Consider the following 18,492-nt stretch of genomic DNA (forward strand, 5'->3'; position numbering starts at 1 on the left):
GATGGATGGATGGATGGATGGATGGATGGATGGATGGATGGATGGATAGACCAACTTGGCTTTGCTAGTTAGGGTAGTTGTGAAAGAGTGAAATGAATAGATAAGGAATGTAGAATAAGTAGCCAGAACATCTTAAACTTGGATTTGATCTAATAAGCCAATAGGCCACCCCTGTGGATTTCTGAAGTTAGAGAGGTAATGAAAACTATTTTAGAAAGATTAATCTTGTAGCAATTCATAGAATGAATTCAAACAGAGAAAGAGATTAGAGGCCAGAAAAATAGCTGGGCAATAATAACTGCAAGTAATTCAGTTGGGAGTAGCAAGGCACTGGATTTGGGAATGTAAAGGAATTGGATTTAATAAAGCAAAGGTCAAGAGAGACATTGTGGAAGCAGAACTGGTGGGATTTGGTGATTTTTGGACATTTGGTAGGGGCATAAGGAAAGGCAGGAGTAAAAGCAGAAGCAGTCACTGACAACTCCAAGGCTATGAGCCAGGAGAACAGAAGAAAAGTAGTGCCATTGACAGAAATGAAAAAGTTAAATAAAGGTGCCAGTATTCTAGAGAGGATATACATATGCTGTTTTTACATGTTGTTTCAAATTATGACCAGATGTTCAAGGGGATATGTGCTATAGGCAGCTATAGATAAAGGACTGAATAACAAGTGAAAGGTCAGAGTTAGAGATGTAGCTCTGAAATCAATTCGATAAACATTTGTAAAGCACCTATTGTGTGTAAGGTTCACGATGCTAAGTGCTAGAGGATATGAAGATGAATAAAATATACTTCACTCAAAAAGCTTATAGTCTAATAGGAGAGACAAGGCGTGTAGACAAGTAACTATAATACAAAATATAATAAGATCAAGTGCATGAGAGTGGATTAAGAGCTATGAGTTTTTGTTTGTTTTTTGTTGTTTTTACAGAATAAAGTTTTACTAAAAGGCAGAAAACAAAATAGAAATTCTAGAATGAACATACCATTAGACAACTAATCAATCAATACATTTAATAAGTATCTACTATGTGCCAGGCATTGTGCTAGGTGTTGAGGATACATTTACAAGAATGAGTTACTTCTGACCCTCAAGGTGTTAAGCTATGACAGGTTCAGAGATGAGTAAATACAGGATAATATAAAATAAAGTCATTGGGTGACACTCCCAACTCATCTCACTCTTTGGTCTGCTTCACAATTTCAACAATGTTATCCTCTGCTAGAATTTAAGTTCCTTAAGAGTTTACATTGAGATGTAATGGAATACTACTATGCTGTAAAAAATGAACAGGTAGACTTCAGAAAAACCTGAAAAGACTTATATAAACTGATGCTGAGTGAGGGGAGCAGAACCAGGAGAACATTGACAACCACAGTCTGCAATGACTGATGTTGATAGTCCTTCTCAACTATTCAAGGACCTAAAACAATTCCAAAGGACTGATGATGGAAAATGCCATCTACGTTAAGAGAAAGAACTATGGAGTATGAATGCAGAGCAAAGCAGACTATTATTTTTTCTCTCTTATGATTTCTCCCATGTGATAATTCTTCTATACAACATGACTAATGTTTAATAGGAATGTATATGTAGAGCCTATATCAGATTGCATGCCATCTTGGGGAGAAAGGAGGGGAAGGGGAGAAAATTTAAAACTTATAGAAGTGAATGTTAAAAACTAAAAATAAATTAACTTAAAAAAAGTTTACATTGCGAATATGGATTTTCTCCTATTTGCATCCCTAGCACTTAGCACAGTGCTGTGAATAAAAAGAAAGATAGGAACATGAGAGACGTTGAAGAGGTAGGACCAACAAAGCTTGTCGGTTGTGGCGAGGGAGAGTGAGCAGTGGAGGATAACTCATAGATTACAAACTTGGGCGATCGACTGGAAGGATGGTGCTGCCCTCAACAAAAATAGGAAATAATAATAACCATAATAGCATCAACATAGCACTTTAAGGTTTGCAAAACACTTTACAAATATGATCTCATTTTATCCCCAAGGCAGCCCTGGGAGATAGATGTTATTAGTATAATGTGTTCTGTTTTGGACATGTTGAATTTTGAGATGTATGTAGGGAATTCAAATTGAAATGTCTAGCAGGAAGATATCGGTGTAGGACTGGTGCTCAGAAGGGAGCTGAGGATTGAATTAAGTAGATTTTGGAGTCATCTACATAGATGATAACTGAATCTATAGGAGATGAGATCACTTAGCGTATAGAGAGAGGAGAAAAGGGTCCAGGACAGTTTTGGGTTATAACCACAATGGGGGTGAGATGTGAATAATGACCTTGCAAAGAAGATGGAAAAGGATCAGTTGTAAAGGCTGGAAAAGAACCATGACAGAGCAATGTCATGAAAACCCAGGGAGGAGGGAATCAACAAAGACAAATACTGAAGAAAGATCAAGAAGCATGAGGACTGAGAAAAGTCCATTGGATTTGGCAGAAAAGAGATCATTGGTGACCCTGAAGAGAGTAGTTTCATCAGGCTGTGGAAGCCAAGGCTGAATTGAGTGGCAGAGTAGAAAGTGGAGACAGGACTACAGACACTTTCTTCTAGTTAAATAATACAAAGGAAGAGAGACAGAGAATGACAGGTCAAGGTAACAGAATCAAGTGAAGTTTTTTTTTTTTTTTTAAGAATGGGAGAAGGAGGCAGCTAGGTGATGCAGTGAATAGAGTCCTGGAGTCAGGAGGACCTGAACTCAAATTCAGCCTCGGACACTTAACACTTACTATCTGTGTGACCTTAGGCAAGTCACTTAACTCCAATTACCTTGCCTTCCCCCCTCAAAAAACAACAACAACAAAATAATGGAAGAGATCTGGGCATGTTTGAAGGCTAAAATAAAGGAGTCAGTAGATAAGAAGAGGTTGAAACCTGGGGGATAAACTTTGAAAGATGGAAGGGAATGGGACCAAGGGCATAAGTAGAGGGACTGGCATTGGCAAAGAGCATCTTATATGCTGAGGCTAGAGCAAAGGAGGAAAGGATAGGGGAACACATTGAGGATTTTGCAAGTATAGAATTGGGAATGAAATGTCAATGGATGGCCTCAGCTTTTTCAGTGAAGAATGAGGTGAGGTCTTCTGCTAAGAAGGAAGGGGGAAATAGTGGTATAGGTGACTAGAGGAAAGAAGAAAAGATTTGGAACACTCACTAGTGAGGGGAAAAAAGAGAATAAGCATTTGTATAATGCCCAATATGTGCCAAATACTGCACTACCCATTTTTTGTTGTTATTGTTTTACAGATATCATCTCATTTGATTCTCACAACAACCCTACAAGGAAGGTGCTATTATTATGCCTATGTTACAGTTGAGGAAACTGAGGCACAGAGGTTAAGTGATTGCCCAGGGTCAAATGGCTAACAAGTGTCTGAGGATACCTTTGAATTCAGGTCCTCCTGACTCCAGATCTAGTACTCTATCCACTGAACCACTAGTTGCTTAGAATTTGAGAGTCAGTCATGGAGGGGTAAAAAGATTGCCATGCAGTAAAGAGAGCTCAGCTGAATCTGGATTTCATAAATTTGCAATATAACAGATCAGTATAGTAGTTTAACTTTCTCCATCAGCCTTTAGCAGGAGCAAAGAAGTCAAATGGTAAAAGTATAGGATGTGGAAAAAATAAGCAGAGATAAGACAATGTGGCAAGGAATTCAAGGGTCAAAGACAGTATGAAGCTGAACCGGTTAATTAAAGAGTTGGGATTTTGAATGGAGGAAAGTGAGGCTAGGAGAAGGGTAGCAAGGCAGAGAGTAGTTTCACAGATGTATCTAAATTTCCAGCGTCATTTAGAGTCCTTGTATGTGGGCTACTTAGGTGTACCTCAACAAATCTATTCTTAACCAACTGCTTCATTGCCACTTAAGATTGATGGGATAGGGTGGCTATCTTTATGAGAGATCCATGAGGTAGAGAAAACTTTTGGACTGAATAATCAGGTAAAGCTTTAGGGAGACAGATGTATTTTAGCTAAACATTGGAAGATGAATAGGATTTCAATAAGTCAAGATGGCTAGAGAGGAGTGGGGAGAAGGTGAGTATATTCCAAGTACAGTGGATGTCATGAACAAAAATACAGGAAGGTAGGAAAGGACAAGATGAATTCAGGAAATGATGAGTCCAATTTAGTAGGATTATAGAGTATGTGAGGGAACTAAGTGTGAGCTGAAAACTGGAGAAGTGGATTGGAACCAGATTGTGAAGTGCATTAAATGCTAGACTTGAAGGTGTGAATTGAAACTGTGAGAACGAATATGGTCTCCAAAGGAAAACAGCAAAGGAAGAATTGTTCTTTGAATGACACAAGGGTGAATAATAATAATTATTATAATTACAACAACTAGAATTTATATAATGCCTACTATATGGCAGGCACTGTGCTAAGTACTTTGCAAATATTATTTCATTTGATTCTCAAAACAATCCTGTGAAATAGGAGCTATTATTATCCCCATTTTACAGTTGAGGAAACTGAGGCATACAGAGATTAAATGACTTGCTAAGTATGTGAGGCTAGATTTGAATTCTGGGTTTTTCCTGACTCTAAGCTCAGATCTCTATCTACTGTGCTGCAGGAAGAAGAACTAGCGAGAGAGACAAACAACGGCTGGGGGGATAGGAGAAAAATTGCAATGAGGGGAGCCGGCGGAGAAAAAGTTTCAAGAATGAAGGGCTAATGAATAATGATAAACACAATAGAGATTCTGAAGTGGATTGAAGTAGCTAAGGAGAGAGTCTTGGAGGTTTTACAAAGAAGTTTCTATGACATTAAAGTGCATTCTAATGCATTTAAAAAAGAGTGAATGGTAAAGAAATAGGGGCAGGAAGTATAGATGACTTATTCAACAGGTTTAACTATGAAAGGAAGGACAGAAATTGAAAGTATTTGAAAGGAGCAGCATAATTAAAGTTAAAAAGTTAGAATTTTAGAACTGAAAGTGATCCTGGAGATAATTTAATCTAGCTTCTTTATTTTACAGTTGAGTAACCCAATTCCAGAGAGGTTTGTTAATGATAGAACCAGGAACAGAACTCAGGTCCCTTGAATCCAGTACAGAGTTCTTTCTACTTAACAATGATACTAATTTGAACATGGTTAAAAGCAGAAGAAAAGGAACCAGTGAGGACAGACTGAATAAAAACATTAGAGAGGAGATAAACATGGAATCAAGATTCCTTCAAACAGTTCTTCTCTTCCTCGGTGACTCTGAAGTCAAAATGAAGTTCAGTCTTTTTGTGACCTCGACTGAAGCAAGAACTACGAGGCATTTGACAATGCCCCTTCTCACATACAGAGGAAAATTATGTCTTCTCCTCTTTCTAAGGAGCTGAGGCAAAAATACAATGTCTGCTCCATGCCCATTTGAAAAGATGGTGAAGTCCAGGTTGTTCAAAGATACTACAAAGGACAGAAAACTGGCAAGGTAGCCCAGGTTAGCAAAAATATGTGATCTACATTGAGCATGCGTGGTGGGAGAAAGCTAATGGTACAACTGTCCACATGGGCATTCATCCCAGCCAGGTAGTTATCACAAGGCTTAAGCTGGACAAAGATCTCAAAAAGATACTTGAGCAAAAAGTCAAATCTCATCAATTAGAAAAGGAAAAGGGCAAATATAAGGAAGAAACTATTAAGAAAATATAAAAGTAAAAATTATATGGCTGTAGTTAAATTTCTAGAATGAACAATAACAACAAAAAGATTCCTTCAAACACAGGAGGGGATAGGATCTAATGCAAAGGTAGAGAAGTTAACTTTTGAGAGGAAGACCACAAACTCTTCTTCAGATAATGGAGAGAAGTAAGAGAGTATGTATTTTGGAGCAAAGAGATAGGTGGAGGTGGAAAGAGGGAGGAAAAGTTATGCTACACAAAATCTCCTGCCCCGAAAAAAATCTATGGATGAAGATGCCCTTCCTTGGTATGTATGCTTATTCTAAAACTACATTACTGCATATTAACTTTTAATGTACCTTATTGAATTTTTCTTCCTTATCCCCTACCTGTCCAATAAATGGAATATAATTCCTTTGTTTTTTTTTATGCTGTCTAAAGGTTTTCCAGTTAATGTCACCTTTCCAATATAAGGAGGGATAGACATAGGACCTATTATTTCAGTAGATTAGGGAATTACCAGGAGAGGAAACTCCCTCTAGCAATGCCATCTCTAACTTCTACATTTTATTGTTATCTTATTTTTTATATTTGTATATGATCTCTATATATACAATAATAATAGCTAACATTTGCATCACTCTATAAGGATCACAAAGCACTTTATATATGTTAACTCATTTGAGTCTAAAAACCCTGTGTGGTAATGTTCTCAGCACATTTAAGAAAGTCCATTGCCAGTTTGACCCTGTATGACTAAAGGACCCGAGATATATTATCTTGGCTTGAAAACTTTTATTTTTCATACTTTGGAGGTGAAATCATTCGTGCAGAAAATGCAGACTCAAAATGGGGAAAAAAGTGAGGGAGCTGCCAAGAGTGTGATATATTTAGTTCTAATACTAAACATGTGACCTTTTACAGGTGAGGAAACTGAAAAATTAAGGGATTTGCTCATGGTCACACATGTCACAAATATCTGAGGCAGAATTTGAATTCAGGTCTTCCTGACTCCAAGTCTTATATTCTATCCATTCTGTCACCTTAACACATCTATGTAAGAGTTATGGCAGCATAGTGGATAGTGTTGGCATTGCAATAAGGAAGACCTGGATTCAAATCCCACTTTTGACAATTATTCCTGTGATCCTGGGCAAGTCACAACCTCTATGTATTCCAAACAATTCCCTATTACCTATCTACTAACTCACAAATGGGTTGCTATCTGCCTGCAGTGGTAGGGAGAGTTCTAATGCTAGGAATGGCTCACAATGACAAACTCACCAACCCTGTGTAAGTGTGTGTATGCATGCACATCTGTGTTTATGTAAGGTACTGCCTTGTATATGGATATTTTGGTTACTCAAAGGGGCAGAAAAAGCTCATTTGCGTAAGGAAAACTGTTTAATAAAGAAACTGATAAAATGTGGATGAGACACAAATTGTTTTGAGGGCCAGCTAAAGAGCTGCTTCTCAAATGAAAGTACTGAGAGGGCCTGTTTTTGAAGGTGGAGCAATGACTGTATTAATGATTGCAGCAGGGATTGTGGGCCATCAGTTCATTTCCATGTGACTGCTTTTAGAGTTTTGAAATTTATAACTGAGAAAATGTAAATCAAATAAATTGATTGGGGACTATAGGAAGATTATATAAGAAGTGACAGAAAGGTGGATTTCTTGATTTACCTCATAAGGTAAAGATGAGTTATGAGGCAATAGAAGATTATAGGAAGCCAGAGGAGATATAGGCTAAAGCAGAGGAGTGAGTGAGCTCAAAACAGGGTAAGTCACAAGAAGCCAAGGATAGAAGACAGAAGAGACTACTCAAGAAACTGTTTCTAACTGTTTTGGAGGGAGCCTGCTGATACAAAGAGAGGCATGGCTAATATAACTGCTACAGTTATATGGAAGGCTAAATCCAGTTGCTGAGATGTCTTGCTTATTGCTCCCTAGTGCCATCTAGAGCCTGAGTAAGGAAAACCTCTACAGGGTGGCCTGGTTGTTCTTTATGACTACTGTATGAGGGAGAAATATTAAGGGGAAAGACAAGTTTGGGACCTGTTTTACTGTGAGCGTACTTATTAGAAAGGTTTGGCTTTGCCAGAGGCTAACCGTAGAAAGCATAATCTTGTGGCAGGAAGAACTAGTTGGGCTTGTCTGCATTACCCAGAGAGTCAACCTGAGGAACTTTGCAGTTATCTGGCTTGAGGGAACTGCTTGTTACTAAACAAGTTCAATACTGATATATCTTTTTATTTTAAAAAGTATTAACATTTTCTCAGCACCCTGATAATGGAGGCTTTGAGTTAAAAAATGAAACTGTCAACTGTGTCATCAGCTTGAGAGAAGAGTTTCTTTGCTTAGAAAGTAGTGAGGACCAGAAGCCTTCAGAAATGGTTTTGTGTAGCACACATGGTTTCTGAACGAATAAAAGAGACCAAAAGTTGAAGTCCAGTTATAGGTTGTCCCAGACATGAGTTTCCCTATTTATATGCCCCCCTCCTAGGTTTCTAAGTATATGCTCACTTCCCCCATAGAACCTGCATGCACTGATGGGACAGTTTAAACCAAGTTTATGAGTAGGTTGTGATGTCTTGATTATTCCTGCTTTTTTGCCTTCTAAATAACCATAATGTCTATTATTGTTTTTGTCTTATGTTATTATTGTTGTTTTTGCCTTAAAATTTAGTAAATGTTTTATGTTTGAGTACACTAATAGGAACTCAGGAGCTAAAGTGTCAGGTATGGGAGTGAATTCCCCATCCTCCCCAACACACATAATTTAGTCATGGCCACATGGCCATTTTGAGAGGGGTTCAGCCACTCCTCTCCATTCTGTTTTTGGGTTTTTTTTGGTTTGTTGGGGTTTTTTTTTTTTTGCTTTTTGGAGGGGTGAAGGTAGGGAAATTGGGGGTTAAGTGACTTGCCCAAGATCACATGGCTAGTTTTGTGTTTAAGTGTCTTAGGCCACATTTGAACTCAGGTCCTCCTGACTCCAGGGCCGGTGCTCTATTCACTGCACCCCCTTCTCTCCATTCTGTAAAAATACCATAGACCTGCTGATGCAAGGGCAGATTAGGGTCTATGAGCTAGCAAAGAGAGAAAGAACAGAGAAGCAAAGCAAAGGGACTATGGATGCCACATGTGACCAATAGATATGCTTAGGATGTATGTATGTGTGTGTGTATACACATATATTTATGTAAGAGGAACTAGCTAATACAGTGGATAGAGCACTGGACCTGGAGTCAAGAAAACTTGAGTTTAAACCCACCTCTGAAACTCATTACCTGTGTAAATCTCATCAGGCCACTTAACCTCTCTCACCCTCAATTTTCTCAATCTGTAAAATGGAGATAATAACACTTACCTCTCAGGGTTATTATAAAGATAAAATGAGATAACAAATGTAAAATTCCATGCAAATCTTAGTTCAGTTATTTGGGTTGTTTTTCTGTCATGTCTGATGGTTTGTGACCCCATTTGGGGATTTCTTGGCAAAGATACTGGAATGGCTTGCCATTTCCTTCTCCGGCTCATTTTACACATGAGGAACTGAAGCAGAGTTGAGTGATTTGTTCAGATCACACAGCTAGTAAGCGTCTGAGGCCAGATTTGATCTCACAAAGATGTCTTCCTGACTCCAGGCCTGGCACTCTATCTATCCACTGTGTCACCTAGCTGTTGTTATTATAACTGTATGCACATATATGCACAAGCATGATGTGTGTATATAATTTGATATATAGCTTGTGTGTAGGTATAGCTTTTGTAGCACAGTCAAGTCACCCATACTATACCACCTATGGAGTGTTCGATAAGACAATGATAATGGTGTACAGGCTCTGGGAAACCCCTTGAACTCTGATTGAATCTTCCCGTTTGAGGAGGCCTTTGCCTGAGGCCATAAGCCTTTCATTGTACCTAGGCCCAAGTCTCTTACTCTTACTAGCCTAGCCCTCCATTGTCCATCTACTTCCCACCCTGGATCCTATCAAAATATCTATACCCTAATTTGTTACCCTTGAACAAGCCTAGCCCTCCATTGTCTGTTATCTCCATCTTCAGCTATTTTTTCCCACCCTTAATCTCATTATTGGAGGAGTCTGACCTCATTTGGCTCCTCCTCAAGACCCTCCCCAAACTCCTCCTCTAGACCACCCCTAGATCCCTCCCACAATATTTCTGTATATAAGATGCATCTTGCCTCCATTAAAGGGTTGAGAATTCAATCTAGTCCAGACTCATTGTGTCAGATTATTCTGATCAGCTTGTCAATACAAGCTTCACAGATACCCAGGTTCCTTAAGAGTCTACCCATTATGGTTAATCTTTAATAAACTTGCTTTACTTTGGCTGAGAGACTTGAGTCGAATTCATTCGGTAGGATCCGGTGTGTTGGTATTTTGGGTTCTTGAGCACCCCTAATATAAACCTTAAACCTCAACATTTTATGGTTCCCGGACCTGGATGAAAGGCTTATGGCCTCAGGCAAATGCCTCATCAAATGGGAAGATTCAATCAGGGTTCCCTGAGTTAACATTTAAAATGTTAATTTCTGTACTGATTTTTTTTTTGGAGGGCAATTGGGGTTAAGTGACTTGCCCAAAGTCATAGGACTATTAAGTGTGTCAAGTCTCTGAGGCCGGATTTGAACTCTGATTCTCCTGACTCCAGGGCCGGCACTCTATTCACTGTGCCACCTAACTACCCCCTGCAATTACTGATTTCATGCATAATTTAAGCCAATAGTTCTCATACATGACATAATATGTTTTAAGAAAAAAGAGCGAATTAATAGCATTGATCACCCTGAAGTCATATATTTATCTTTAGCTTAGATACTATGGAAAAAATTTCCTTCTGCTATAATGCCTTATATTTGCACAGCATTTTACAATTTTCAAGGTACTTCTACATAAGTTGTCTCATTAGACACTAACAACAACCCTGTTAAGGTGAGACATATTTTTCCCCTTTTATGAATGAGTAAACTGAGTTTAAGTTGCAAGTTAATAAAACTAAGAAATGGCAGTCAGGACTAAAGGTTTTCTGAGTCCTAGTCCAATTCTCTTTCCAACCTGTGAACTTCACATAGCTCCAGCCCCTAAATATGGATAGTATTATTATTTTTTTTTAATCTGGACCTGTGATTTCATCAATGTAAGGAGGCGCTCCCTATGTGAAGACTTCCTTCACAGGTCAGCATTAGCAACTCAATATATTTTTCAATATTTTATTTTATATGTTCTCATAAATACAATTTTGGATAAAAAGAAAAACCTGAATTCATCTTTTTTAGGTGGTTCAGGACGTGACTGCCCCTAACCTTAACCATCCTTTTCCACCAGTCACATGTTTAGTGTAAGAACTAAATATATCACACTCTTGGCAGCTCCCTCACTTTTTTCCCCATTTTGAGTCTGCATTTTCTGCACGAATGATTTCACCTCCAAAGTATGAAAAATAAAAGTTTTCAAGCCAAGATAATATATCTCGGGTCCTTTAGTCATTCAGGGTCAAACTGGCAATGGACTTCCTTAAATGTGCTGAGAACATTTATACCTCAAACCTTATTAAAATAAGCAAATAGGCATTTGAGTCTACAGACTTTTTGAGCTCCTGCTGCTGCTCCATTTACAGGTGCAAAATGACTCAATAGATTACATTAAGACAGCTCAAAGGGCATTTTCTGTCAGAAGGGAGATACTAATACCACAAGCAGATGATCAAATATTACTGTAAAATACTTTCTACAATGCACATATGCTTTAAAATGATTTTTCTTATGCTTCTTTCTATCCTCAGCGCTCAGCACAGTGCCTGGCACGTGGTAAGCCCTTAATAAATGTTTTCTGGATTTAAATTATTGAAAAAAAAAGGATACTCATGCATATTTGGAATTAGAAAAAAGACATAAGGAAAACCGAGGAAACTGGGAAGACAAAGGGTAGATTGGGTGGGGGAGAGAAAGGATTGCAATACGACTTGAAAAAACAGAATTTTTTTTGGAACACGCTTAATCATAATACAATATTGAGCTAAATGCAGTACAAAACTATCTTCTCCACCTTCCCCACCTCACCCCCGCCAAAAAAAAAATCAGAATTTGCTAAAAATACCATAATTCATGATTCACTAAATTATGGTTTGAGATAATTCTACCGATGTGACTTTTTTTTGGTTTATCAGAGGAACTGAAACCCCTGCCCCTGGCACATCGCGCCTGGCACGGGTGGGGGGGGAGGTTTGGCGGGGGGGTATTTTTTTTGGTAAAACCACCCCACCCCCCCCCCCCCCCCCCGGGGCCCGCCGCGGGGGGGGGGGGGGGGGGGGGGGGTTGGCGCGCGGTAAATGTGGGACCATTAACCACTAGTCAAGCCTAAGGTGAGCTCGGCGTCGCCGCCGGGGCAGGGAGGGGCAGGCGCGACCTAAGGCCCCCCCAGGAAGGCAGGTCCTAGAGCCAGAGGGTCTGGGGACCCGCCGCGGCCACACAGACCCAGGGACCGCGGGCAGGACGCAACTGAAAGGCTCATTCCCAGGGCACGCCGCGAGGAACTCGTGGCCGCTCTCGCTCCCGCAGTGTTCCACGGCGTGTGCCGGGGATAGCTGCGCGCGCGCACGCGAACCCAGGAGCGCGCCGGGTCCGCGAGGCAAAGGAAGGGGAAGGGCCCTTGGCCTGCGCGCGCCACTCACAGCCGCCGCCGCCGCCGGCTCGTGTACCTAGGCGCGCACGCGGGAAAGCCCCTCCCTTTGTCTCCCGCTGGTTGGCAGTTAGGTGGCTGGGGACGCGGGGGAGGGAAAGGAAGGAGGCAGGAAGGGGCTCAATTGGCTGCGATTCGTAGTCACTCAACGCGCCAGGGAGGGGAGGGGGCCTCTTCAGGGAGGGATGCGACGGCGATGGCTTTTTCATGGCCGTCCGGCGCCATCTTGAATCGGAGTGTTTGTTTACGCGCTCATGTTCTCCCCAGACAAAGGGTGGTGGTTGGAGAATACCATTAATAAACCCTGGCGGAATGCAGTGAGTGAATTTGGGTCCCAGTACGGATGCGATCGCACAGCTCCCTGATAATTCCCTAACAAGGAGGCGAACACAAAACTTCTCTCAGCACCCTGGGCATCCCTAGACAGAATCAGACCTGCCTTGGGCAGGGAAGCTTTTGGGGGAGCCCCCGGAGGCAGATTCCAGTTTTCTGGAAGTACGGTGCCAGCCCCCTCACGAGTCAAGGGACAGGGTGCAAGTGTCCTCCTTTCTTCTATCTCCCTTCTTGCCAAGCCATGGCAAAGCTAATGTCAGACCCAGGTTTAATTCAGTGACCTGACATGCAATGCTGAGGGAAAGGAGAGGAGGAATTATGTAAGACACGTGCAACCAAGCCCTTTAATTCCCACTACAACAGGATCCCAAGAGTGATGGCAGTAATGATTAGCGCCACAGGCAGAGTGCCCAAGACATTGAGGCCCAAGCTAGTGCACTGATCTGCTTTTCAAACACTATTCATGCACCCGAGTGATGGGGTCAAGGTCAAGAAGCCATTTTTTGAAAATGCTGATATGCCCCTAGGAGGACATGGGAAAATGAAGTTTGGTAAAGTCATACAGGTCAAATTCCATCATAAATTCCAAGGGCTTGTCCAGATTCTCGAGGGTTCTCCTGGAATTTAGTTGTATTAAATATTAATGCGGCCATTAGTAGGGACTTGGAAGTATTTTTCATTGTGATGAGATTGGACCTGTATATCTGCTTCTGCCTACTGGCTTTCCCACAATTGTGACATTTCAACTTCCTCTTCATCACCCAGAGAATACACAGTATCTCCTCTCAGGCAGTGAATTCTCCAACTCAGGAGGTGTTCTTACTGCTTAACTAGGACCAAGGGCAGTTTTTTGCTTTAAAATGCTTATTCTCTCTTTTCTAACTCAGAGTGATGTGGATAGGGCTCTTGTGATACCTAAGAGACTTTGTATATTTTCCATTTTACCAATATAACTCTGTGATTTGCTAGTCCCTCCCTCCCAAATTCACATATTTCTCATTGGGAAAATTCAACATAGGAAGAATTTTCATTCCAAAAATGTGACATCATAACGAAAATACATTTCTCACCCTTCCCATTATGTGCCTTTGGTTCTTCCTTCCATCCATATGAGAATTTTTTTGAGAATGGGGCTTGCCTGGATTATTTTTCCTGAAACTTTGCCAACTGCAGAGCCTTTCAAACTAAATTCCAATCTATAAACGACCATTCTGTCAAATTGCCCAGAGAGCACTTCCGTTCATAACATACCAACCAAACCACACATAAAGGCCAAAATATGCACAGCTGTACATTTCAAAACAAGAAATGATAAAAGGAAAAACTTCTCTTAAGGCAGAACAGTTCCTTAAAGGTTTTGAACCACAGATTCGATTGCTTGATTAATACCATTGAATCATTGGTTACCTTCCCTTTCCCCCAATTATTTACTCGCTAATTAGACCCCTTAGAAAATGGAAAGAAAAGACATAACATTCACATGAAAACAACTTATGAAGTTCCAAATCACAGAAGGTTCTATGTATACGAAACATACAATTTCTTGGCTATACTTGCCTACTGAAATCCTGTTATGGTTACACTTGGGATCACAACATGGACAAGCCTGTATCCCTAAAGCCAATCTATATACGTAAACCAAAAGATGGACACTTCAGAAAATAAAATATTCTCTATGTACCACATATACACAGACTGAACATATATACATACAAGAACACATAACCTCAAAATATTCTTGCTCCAAGAAAACACAGAGAAACAAATGTTCTAAAGAAAACACAAATGCAGTACTCCCATTCTAAGAAGCAGAGAAGCACCTTTTCCCAAGGGATAAAGGAAGGGTACCTCAATTATGATATAAAAAATCCCAGTATTTTTAACCTGTTGGCCTTGGACAACTGCCACTTAATTTTGCTGCTAGGGGACTGGGGAGTGTGTAAGATGCACACCAAACAGCTTTGGGAAGTTAGGGAATCTCACATCTCTGCATTTGACTTCAACCGGGATGAAAATTGAGATAATTTTCAGTAGACTATATATATATTACATATGTACATATGTAATATATACATATATACACTTTAACTGAATTTTTTTCTTCCCTTCAACCAGGAAAAAAAAAATCCTCAACCCTAAGGTGTGATAGTTTAAGAGGAAAAAAATGCCTCCAAATTTGACTGCAAACAGTTGTACATGGTAGTCCTGTTTCTCTCAATTTACTGGTATATTTAAAACCTTCACCAGGAAAGAGAAGAAAGAAAAAGAGAGAGGAAAAGAGAGAAAGAAAGAGAAATGGGGAAAAGAGCAAATTCCCCCTAACAACAATTTCCTCACCCCAGCATTGCAAAAACTTTCTATGTTTTTTTCTTTTAATTTTGAATACACACACACAAGATTAAGGAGGGAAAAAAATGGAAAAAGGATACCCGAAGGTCGTATGGCTCTTTGTATTCGTGTGTGTGCAAAAAGGAGGACTCGCTGAGTCCAGAGCCAGCAAGCCCCGCCTCACTCCACCCCCTCTGCAGAGCCCCGATTGGATGGCGGGGTGGTGAGCTGGGGATCTCAGCCAGCGAGCACACGCACCAGCCGGGAGGTGCATTCCTGAAGAGGGCCCCTTTAGGGGCCACCTCAGTCAGCGTGCTGGCTGGCCCTGCCACTTCCTGTACCACTCCTCTCTGCTCTCTGCACCCTGACATCCTCCCCCCAACCCCACCCGCAAATGCATTCCTTTTTCCCTTCACATCTTTCACCTTTAAAAAAAATAGCTTCTCTATTTTACTTCAACAGAAGTAACTAGGCCTCAGTCACCTAGAGCATCTCCACTCTCAAAACCTGCTAAATTGGTTGACTAGTCAGAACTATGACCAGGCATTGAGTAGGAAGACCTGGTTGTATGTTCACATCCATTACTGAACTGGTTTTGTGACCTTGTGTCACCTCCATGCCATAACATTTTAAATTACAAAATGGAAATAATCCACTTGATCCTATTTCTTACCTAGGCAACGTAGCAAAATCCTCAGATAAAGGGAAGAATGAACATACACTTTTCTCACAGTCTTTGTTGGGCCTGTTCTTAGAATTCTCTTCTACTTTCTAGAGAACTTATAATGGCTGTATTGCCTTATATAAATCCAAATGCAAATTCTTCAATGATTTGACCTGACCCTACCTATCCAGTATAATTTACTAATACAGTCATACCTCAGGGATATTGCAGGTTTGCTTCTAGACCGAAGATTCAGTTCTAGAATAAAGCAAATATTGCAATAAAGTGAGTCACATGAATTTTTTTGTTTCCCGGTGCATATAAAAGTTATTTTTACACTATGCTGTAGTCTATTAAGTGTGCAATAGTATTATGTTAAAAAAACATTTTAATTTTAAAAATTCTTTATTGCTAAAAAATACTAGTTGTCAAATCAGCCTTCAGGGAATCATAATCTTTTTTCTGGTAGAGGGTTTTGCCTCAATGTTAATGGTTGCTGACTGATCAGAGTGGTGATAACTGAAGGTTGGAGTGGTTGTGGCAATTTCTTAAAATAAGACAATGAAATTTGCTACATGGATTGATTCTTCCTTTCACTTGAACTCTTAGAGTCATTGTAGGTTTATTAATTGCCCTACTTTCAATATTGTTGTGTCTCAGGGAATAAGGAGGCCTGAGGAGAGGGAGAGAAACAGGAAAACAACAGTTGGTAGAACAGTCTGAACGCACATTTATCAATTTAGTCCGCTGTCTTAATGTGGGCACACTTTGTGGTGCTCCAAAACAATTATAATACTAAGACCAAAGATCACTGATCAAAGACCACCATAATAGGTATAATAATGATGAAAAAGTGTGCAGTATTGTGAGAATTATCAAAATGTGACAACATAGAAACAATATGGGTACATTCTGTAGGAAAAATGGTGCCAACAGACTTGCTTAATGCAAGGTTGTCACAAACATTCAATTTGTAAAAAACAAAATATCTTATGAGGCTCAATAAAGCAAAGCCCAATAAAACAAGGAATACCTGTATACTTTAATTCAGTGAGGATGGTCTCATCTCCAGAATTTATTGTATATGCCTACTTAGAAGACTCTTCCTCTATTTCACTACTTATCTAAATCCTATTTATCCTTTAAGTCCAGTTCATGTCCTAATTTCTCTGGTTACTCCAACCTATACTGAGCTATTCTTTCTCTGTATTTATATTACACATACTCTGTACTAAATTTATCCCTTAATTTTATTATGATTATTTCATGTATGTTAGTTCTGTTTTCTTAATACATATTTGTTTCATTTAATTCTTTTTTCATTCACCCAAAGTTCCTAACATAATACTGGGCACATATAGTAAAGTGATCAATAAATTACTGTTGATTAAATAATTGTTTTCTCAGCCAAGTCCCAAACTGTGTCTAAAAGCCGTGAGGTATACAAAGGAGGAAAGCAAACTTCATCTTCTATATTAGTATCCAGTATTTCCTAGTCCAGATATGTAGGTTCTTATAAACTTATATTATGAAATGTCAAGGAAGCCTGAAAATATCTATCCATCCTGCTCAATTAGAACTAACTGAGTATATTGCTTTTATTGTTTGTTTGTTTGTTTTTAATGTGACAGTAACCCTAGTCCATGTTAAAATCTACATATCCCACTTTTTACCTGAAACTTAAGTGGCATTTGTATTTCCTCTATTTCTAAAATTTGTAGACCTTCTGTAATTATTTTCTGCATGATTTGGATTTTTTTTAAATCCCATAACACATCTGGTCATGAATTGTGATATATGCTATGTTGTACACATATGCTTGCCTAGTAAATAGCAGTTAATAGTGTATACCAAGATATCAGAGCTCCTAAAACGTAAGTAGGAAGGCATAAAGAAATGTTAAGGTAAAAAGAGAAAAAGAATGATAGAAATTAAAATCAGTTACACCTTGCTGTCCTGTTCACTTGTCCTTTTTCTTGTTATGAGTTCACACACTATATACTAAGAAAAGCTTTGTCTTCAATAGGGTGAATAGGAGAGAGAGTGTCTATAAGCCCTATTTCAAGGATCCCTAGGATATAATTTAATTATAGTCCCATGACAGCAGAAGTCACAGTTTAAGTTTGCAAAGCTATTTCTTTTCCAAGTTTTTTCCTCCTTTGAAACCTCAGAATTGGATAGAACCCAAGGGGAATCTTTGGTGGAAAGTTTGAGCAATGATCTTTTGTCTTATAAAATAAAGAATATCACAGAAAATATTCTTATTTCCCTTTCAAAAATTACTGGATTTCTGTTTCAAAAGGCCTAAGATTCCAAATGTTAGGCTTCACAGATGATTTCTTGAATAAGGAAAAGCTCCTTAGTTGACTTTGAATAAACTAAGTTTATTCTGACAGTCATTCAATAACAAATACTGAGAGCATTTTTGAACTTTTAGTGGAGGGGAATCCCAGAACTTGCTAAGGATCTACCCCAGAGGCTTGGGAGAAAAAATAAGATAAGAGAATTGAGATTTGGAGAGATGGGAAGGGTCAGAGAGTAGTCTTCTTGTGAAGGATATTACCGGGAAAAGAGAGAAAATGACAGGTTTCCAAGGAAAGAAGAAAGCAAGGAAGGAAGATAAGAAAAGGAATCAATCTACTGAGGAAAGCTGATGATAAGGGACTCAAATTTCAGTAGGAGAAAATTAAGTTAAATAAAATTAAGGACTTTGGACATCAAAGAGTAGTTAAATACTAATTAGTATCCAATGAAGTTCTGGGAGATCTCTTTCCTTGAAGGAGTTTAAGAACAGGAAAGACACATATCTATTCTAGGTTTAAATAAAG

The 18,492-nt window shown here is 39.4% G+C and overlaps 1 protein-coding gene across 2 annotated transcripts in view; it reads right to left on the reverse strand.

The window, feature by feature from the left end:
• CUNH14orf93 (chromosome unknown C14orf93 homolog) overlaps positions 1-15,205 on the reverse strand; it is a 27,696-nt gene extending 12,491 nt beyond the window's left edge. For both annotated transcript variants that reach the window (XM_069097820.1, XM_069097819.1), the window contains exon 1: positions 15,102-15,205. The gene's annotated coding sequence lies outside the window, so the exon portion shown is untranslated. The remainder of the gene's footprint in view (positions 1-15,101) is intronic.
• Between the last annotated feature and the right edge of the window lie 3,287 nt (positions 15,206-18,492).

This window comes from Petaurus breviceps, unplaced genomic scaffold (genome assembly GCF_028583685.1).
Source record: "Petaurus breviceps papuanus isolate PSGF00001 unplaced genomic scaffold, PetGlider_PUasm1.0 37, whole genome shotgun sequence".
Classification (NCBI taxonomy): domain Eukaryota; kingdom Metazoa; phylum Chordata; class Mammalia; order Diprotodontia; family Petauridae; genus Petaurus; species Petaurus breviceps.